The sequence below is a fragment of the Macrobrachium nipponense genome, chromosome 9 (assembly GCF_015104395.2).
Source record: "Macrobrachium nipponense isolate FS-2020 chromosome 9, ASM1510439v2, whole genome shotgun sequence".
Classification (NCBI taxonomy): Eukaryota; Metazoa; Arthropoda; class Malacostraca; order Decapoda; family Palaemonidae; genus Macrobrachium; species Macrobrachium nipponense.
The window spans coordinates 39313095-39320375 of record NC_061110.1 but is presented as its reverse complement, the minus strand read 5'-3'; positions in this window follow the sequence as shown (position 1 = coordinate 39320375).

Here is a 7281-nt window from a genome sequence, read left to right as displayed (position 1 = left end):
ATGAAATATTTGTTGGACAGGTTTGCAGCTGTCGAAAATCAATGCTCGAAGCGACGGCTTCACAAAGGAGAACTGTAACTTCAGACGTCTTCCCTTGACTCCTCGTACTGCAGAAAGCAATGTCTGTTCTTGATACTCGAAGCAGGTTACTCCTCAAAACCACCTTGTAGGACGTTTCTTCTCTGAAGGCTTGCTCAAAGTCGAAATATCTCTGTCGCTCTCTCTCTGACTGGACGACTTGACTCGAATCCGATCCCACTCTCTCGAGCGCCCTCTTCCTCTCTTAAACTTTGTCTCTTCTTCTTCTTCTCTTGTATCTCTCTGATGATCTCTCACTGATGATCTCTGTTCCTGTCTTCTACTTCCTCAGGGCATATATATATATATATATATATATATATATATATATATATATATTATATATATATATATATATATTATATATAGTATATATATATATATTTATATATTATATATATATATATATATATATATATATATATATATATATATATATATATATATATATATATATATATATATATATAACGGCGATCTGGGGGCGGGGCTGAAAGGGGGCGGAGCATAACAGCGAACGTCACAGACTCCTGACAGGAACTTTTTAGAAGGATCTCAACGAAATGTTAAATCATAATACGCGGCGTTTCTGACGACGTGACGGCGCGTGTTGAGTTCTGTAACACACCTGGGGATCCTCGAACCATCATGAGAACAGGCGCCTCCCACACGTGTGCGAATGTCCCTTTGTTGCAGACCTACTCGAAAAAGATGCATTTTCCTTTCCTTGAATATATAATTCCTTGCTATAAAGCGATTACCATGACAGACAGCCCTTAAAACACGCCAGTTAAGATGTTATCTAATAACTTTTCATTATTATAGAGATAAACAGAAAATGTATTATAATCTAGGACTCCAAGCAGTTGTCAATAAGTCATATGTGAAAATATTATAATAGGTGCATTAGCATTATACACAGCCGTTTTTGAGTGGAAGAGCGCGTTCTTCAAAACTGAAGCAGTGGAAATATATCTCATAGTTCCAATACAGGTCACAGAAAAACATTGTATCTTTTTGACAGAAAAGATTTGATTGACTGTAGATACAGGAAATTAATCTACGAGCGTTTTTCCATAACAAAATTAAATCTTTAGCTTCATACATGTGTTAGTTAACCTTTTTTACGGAATTACGTAATTTAATCGCCAATTATTACCACTTTGTTGAAATGTTTTACCGATATATCACGGTAATAAGAATTGAAATTGCGTACATCATTATCGACAGATTGCGATAAAGTTTGTCGAAATGTTATTCAGTCTCACCCCCGAATGTCTATTGTATATATATATATATATATATATATATATATATATATATATATATATATCTATGTATATGTATATAATATATATATATATATATATATAATCTTATATATATATATATATATTATAATATAATATAAATAATCTCTATATCTATATATATTATATATAATCTATATATATATAGATATATATATATATCTATCTATATTAATTTATTTAAAATCTAAAGATACTATATATATATATATAATTATATATATATATATATATATATATGATATATATATAGTATATATATAGATATAGATATATATAGATATATATATATATATATATATATATAATATATATATATATATATCTATATCTATATATATATATATACTATATATATATATATATATATATATATAAGATATATATATAATATATCTATATATATAATATATATATATATATATATATATATATATATATAGAAACTGACTTCCATCCGACAAAAAAAAATGTTGTGAGGTCTCACGGGGGTTGGTTAATTGAAGTAACAGGGTAAGCTCACATCTAATACCTATTTTCCTTTTGAATGGGCCTCTTTTCATTTTTCCAAAAAATTTTGTATCGACCATGTCCCACAGCGTTTAAGGATAGGGTATTTAGAATAATATAGCTGTATTGTGCAAGGAAGAAACAGTATACTCTCCTCCTTCTTTCAAGGAAATGCCTCTGAGAACTTTGCTGCATTTGAGAAAGTCAGGGACTTTTTCTTTATATCTTCAGAGGATCGACAAACAATAAAGAAAGTCCATACTAATAGTAGACATTGGAAGATCTCTTTTGCTAAATGGAATCTCTAAGTCTATCCATGAGTCGGTGATATTACAGTACACTAAACAATATATGTTCGTTAGAAAGCTATTTTCCGTTAAAAAAACTCCAGTAAGACGGTTAAGCTAAGTTCATTGTTCATTTGTTTGTTTGTTACTATGTTTGTTAAGAGTGCATACAAACTAAAGGAAAACATGGCTTAAACTCGTGCCAGTAACTTATTGCACCTACAACACTCACAGGTTGGTTAGTACTTTATTCTCTTATTAATATATCCAGTGTTGGCTGACGATTGTTTCATCACTTACAGTCGTTGACTAGTTTTCAGCTTCTTTGAAAAGTGTCCGCCGATAATTATGACACGCTTTACTGCTGCGTGGACGCATCCTAGCAGAAAGCAATGGTGTTATAACTTTTGACTTTTCAGAGATTAAAAGTCAAAGAAGAATTTAGCCTTGGCTAAAACTTTAGAATATACGGGACATATTTTTTATTTGGTAGGCATACTCCATTAACCCATTACTTCCCGAGCATAGGTCCGGTTGGAACTTTTTGATGAAATTTGAAACCTGACTTACTTATAAGTCCTGTATGAACAATGAAGTCCAATTTTTCCAATATATTTGTGGGAAGTAGGGTTTTTTGATACGTACATATATGTACTCATGGGAAGTAGCCCTGGAGTTATATACATATATTGCAAAAGTAATTTAAAACACAACAATATGCAATTTAAGGATATTAAAAGGTGTTTTGTCTTAATTGTGAAGTTTTTACTACCAAGTTCATTTAATTTTATTTAGCTTTCTGCTCCATTTCAAGAATTCAGTCTGCCCCCACCCCCCCTAAAACATAAATTTTGTGAGAAAGATCTAAAATGCTATAAAAATTGTTACTATTTTGAATTTGATGCATTGGCTTATTTTTTTTTAAAAGCTAAAATATCTAGGTGAAAATTAATGGTCTGAAATTAGAACATTTGAAACTATGCCATTTTAGTTTTAGACAATTAAGTTAGATGGTAATCCTCAAAGCAGTTAGCGCAGAGTCCAACATCAAATTTCCTGCATCTGTAGATGCATCTTGACTTGCGTTCCTTGCAAACGTTTCTCTGCTGCGTTTTGATGATATGGTGGCCAATATTATCATATCGGATTGTATCTCTGTTTTGTTGAGTATGAATAGTAGGTAGCATTTTTATCCTCTTGGATTCACCATGATTTATCACCAGTATCTCCACGCAAGACCTAATGAAATCAAGGAGGGGTATCTTTTCTCTGTCCTTCAGGTCGAGTATGCATCCAACTTTCCTGTACATACGCCAGGCTTGCACCATCTGGACATTCAGGAACCAGTTATAAAGGCACCAGTACTATTTTTTGGATCGTGTGTGAATGGCATACCGGGACACTAAGCTATCTATAAGATCCACTCCACCCATGTGGGTATTATAATTATGTTTTTCTGAACCTTTTCTTTTTGGCACTTCTAGTGTCTTTGTGACCAGTAATTGTCTTTGCTTAGAAATAAGGCCACTGGAGGGTCCCTCCCCAGGATCGTCAGGCTTGGCAGAATCTCCAGCCTCTTTCTCCTTTGTCTCTTCTCCTTTCTTATTAGCACGTGAACTTTTTGGTCTCAAAGGATTCATTATTGAAGGTCCAGGCTTATCCACATCTTCAGGCGTGTTATTTACCTCATGATGAGTGTCTTCTTGATGAAATGTTAGTAACTCTGCCTGCTGGTTGAGGATCCCCTTACCAAAATGATTTGGATCTTTTTCATCTGAGTCTTCATTCTCACTGTCCTCATCTGTTAGGCCTCCGGTATCTTCGGAGGGCATTACTACAACATCAGTTGGTTGATTTGGTGGATCCTCGTCCAGGAGTGCAAGGATTTCCTGTAAGTTGAGATTCTCTTGCCTGTAAATAAATATAAGGATTACACACACTATATAATATATATATATATGTATGCATACATACTTACACTTACACTTACATATAAATATAAATATAAATATAAATATAAATATAAATATAAATATAAATATAAATATAAATATATAAATAAATATATATATATATAAAATATAAATATAAATATAAATATAAATATATATATATATATATATATATATATATATATATATATATATATATATATATATATATATATATATATATATATATATATATGTGTGTGTGTGTGTGTGTGTGTGTGTGTGTGTGTGTGTGTGTATAATATATATATATATATATATATATATATATATATATATATATATATATATATATATATATATATATATATATATAACTAGGTATGTTGTCGTTTCTAGAAAACTTCAATTTAAGCAGGAACAGGATAGCCAGAAGACGTGGTAATATTCCAGACATTATTATTTCTTTAAAATCAAACAAGGGCACAGTCGAGCTTTCGGGAATACATTGCTTTTCCCATCATCAGGATCACTTATCTATGAAATTATATAAAAAAGCGAAACAGTAAGAACTATACTGATTGACTATATCTAAAAACGTCTCAATACTTCAAAATACATAACATGAAGTAAAAAAGTTACACAAAGTAAAAAAGGAACATAAAAACTAAGTTAACTGCAAATCATAAAAGAGCAATGACAAGTTAAAAGAGATTACGTAAAATGCAGAAATATACTGAGAGCGAAAAATAAAAACATGAATATACATAGTAAAAAAAATAAAATAATGATACTGTAGTACAAAATATTGGAGAACCTACTGTTCATGTCGTAGTCAAATGACAACTGGGAGAGTTAGAAAACTGCGAATGAAATGGATGAAGAAAAAACAAAAAAAAACAAGCATGCAAATTATGCAATGAACAAAGGAACAGAGGTGGTTTGGTTATTGAGTGTTGGAGATAGTTGTTTAATGTGGAGGGACTCTAAAAGGGGAAGTGAATGGCTGTTTTTGTTTCTTCGAGTATTTTAAAATCGCTGTACTGTATGTGATGGTGACAGGATATGGCATGAAGTCTAATTGCACTATTTTCCTTTTTGCTTAAAGGTAAGCCTGTACGATGGCTGACAGCCCTATGAGAGTCGATGCGCACCTTAAGTAGGCGTTTGGAACATCCCACATAAGTCCCAAAATTACATTTTGGGCAATTAAACTTATAAACAGTGCAGGTACGCATCAACTCCCAATTGTAAGCGGGTTATTAAAAATAAATGTGAACTCAACATAAGGGTATAGATGGCTCAAGAATGATAATAATTTACGTTTGAGTGGGCCAGAATTATTAGTGAATGGTAGTGGAACATACACTATCTTGAAACAGCACGCCAGTCCATACAGACCTTGGCTCATGAAACTTTCTCCAGTCTTAAAACTAAAAATTGGTTTCCGTTTTGCAAGTATGATGATTTTCAGATTCTGAAGAAACTTGCTAATAGAAATGACCTCATAATTTGCCGACCAGATAAAGGTAAAGGTGTAGTGATACTGAATCGCAATGATTACATTGAAAAAAATGAGTAGTGTCTTGTGCGACTCCAGTAAATTCGTTGAAGTAGGTCTTCCTGAATTTAGTACCATTCTGAAACAGCTTAAAGATGACGCTGCTATTTCTGAAAGCACCTATAATTCTCTTTACAGTTCAGGATCTTCTTTTGCTACTTTGTATGGACTCCCTAAAGTTCACAAGAATGACATTCCCCTTCGGCCAATACTTGCTGCTTATAACTCACCCAATTTCGAGATAGCCAAGTACCTTGTTCCCCTCCTCAGCCATATCACGAGTAACCGTTTCACACTACAAAATTCTTCTTCTTTTGTCCCTGACATTCTTGAGCAAAATTCACATACATTTACGGTTAGTTTCGATGTCCAGTCCCTATTTATCAATGTCCCCGTTTTTGAAACCATTGATATTATCCTCGGAAAATTATTCCCTACCCCGAATACGGTCTACCACGGTTTTACCAGAAATAATTTTAAAAAACTCTTGGAACTCTTAGTCATTGACACTCACTTTATTTTTAATGGGAAAGTTTATAAGCAAATAGATGGCATGGCCATGGGCTCCCATTTAGGACCTTCTTTCGCTAATATTTTTGTGTAATTTAGAGGAACAGTTCTTTAATCAGTGCCCAGATAATTTTAAACCCAGATTTTACAGACGATATGTAGATAATACGTTTTTACTTTTCACCGAGGAACGTCATGCCCAATTGTTTTTAGATTTTGTCAACTCTTTTCATTCCAATATTACTTTTACCATGGAAAAAGAATGTAATGGCCGCATTTCCATTTTAGATATTTTGGTCTCTCGCTCTGAAGGATATTTTATGACTGGCATTTTCAGAAAGAAAACTTTTACCGGTATTGGGTTAAACTTTTTTAGTCACTGTCCCCTTGCTTTCAAGGTTAATTCATGTAAAACTCTCATTCATCGAGCCTTTTCCCTTTGCTCCAACTGGAATAACTTTCACCTGGAAATTATGTTTCTAGAAACTTATTTTAAGAACAATTGCTATCCCCAGAACATGTTCAATAAAATCCTTAAAGAATTTTTAGACAATATTTTTAAGCCAAAAATTGTAGTCTGCACCGTTCCCAAAAAAAAGATAGTGTATGTTCCACTACCATTCATAATAATAAATTCTGGCCACTCAAACGTAAATTATTACCATTCTTGAGCCATCTATACCCTTATGTTGAGTTCACATTTATTTTTAATAACCCGCTAACAATTGGAAGACTGTTTCACTTTAAAGACACCCTCCCGGAGTTGATGCGTACCTGCACTGTTTATAAGTTTAATTGCCCAAAATGTAATTTTGGGACTTATGTGGGATGTTCCAAACGCCTACTTAAGGTGCGCATCGACTCTCATAGGGCTGTCAGCCATCGTACAGGCTTACCTTTAAGCAAAAAAGAAAATAGTGCAATTAGACTTCATGCCATATCCTGTCACCATCACATACAGTACAGCGATTTTGAAATACTCGGACAAACAAAAAGCCATTCACTTCCCTTTTTAGAGTCCCTCCATATTAAACAACTATCTCCAACACTCAATAACCAAACCACCTCTGTTCCTGTGTCCATTGCATAATTTG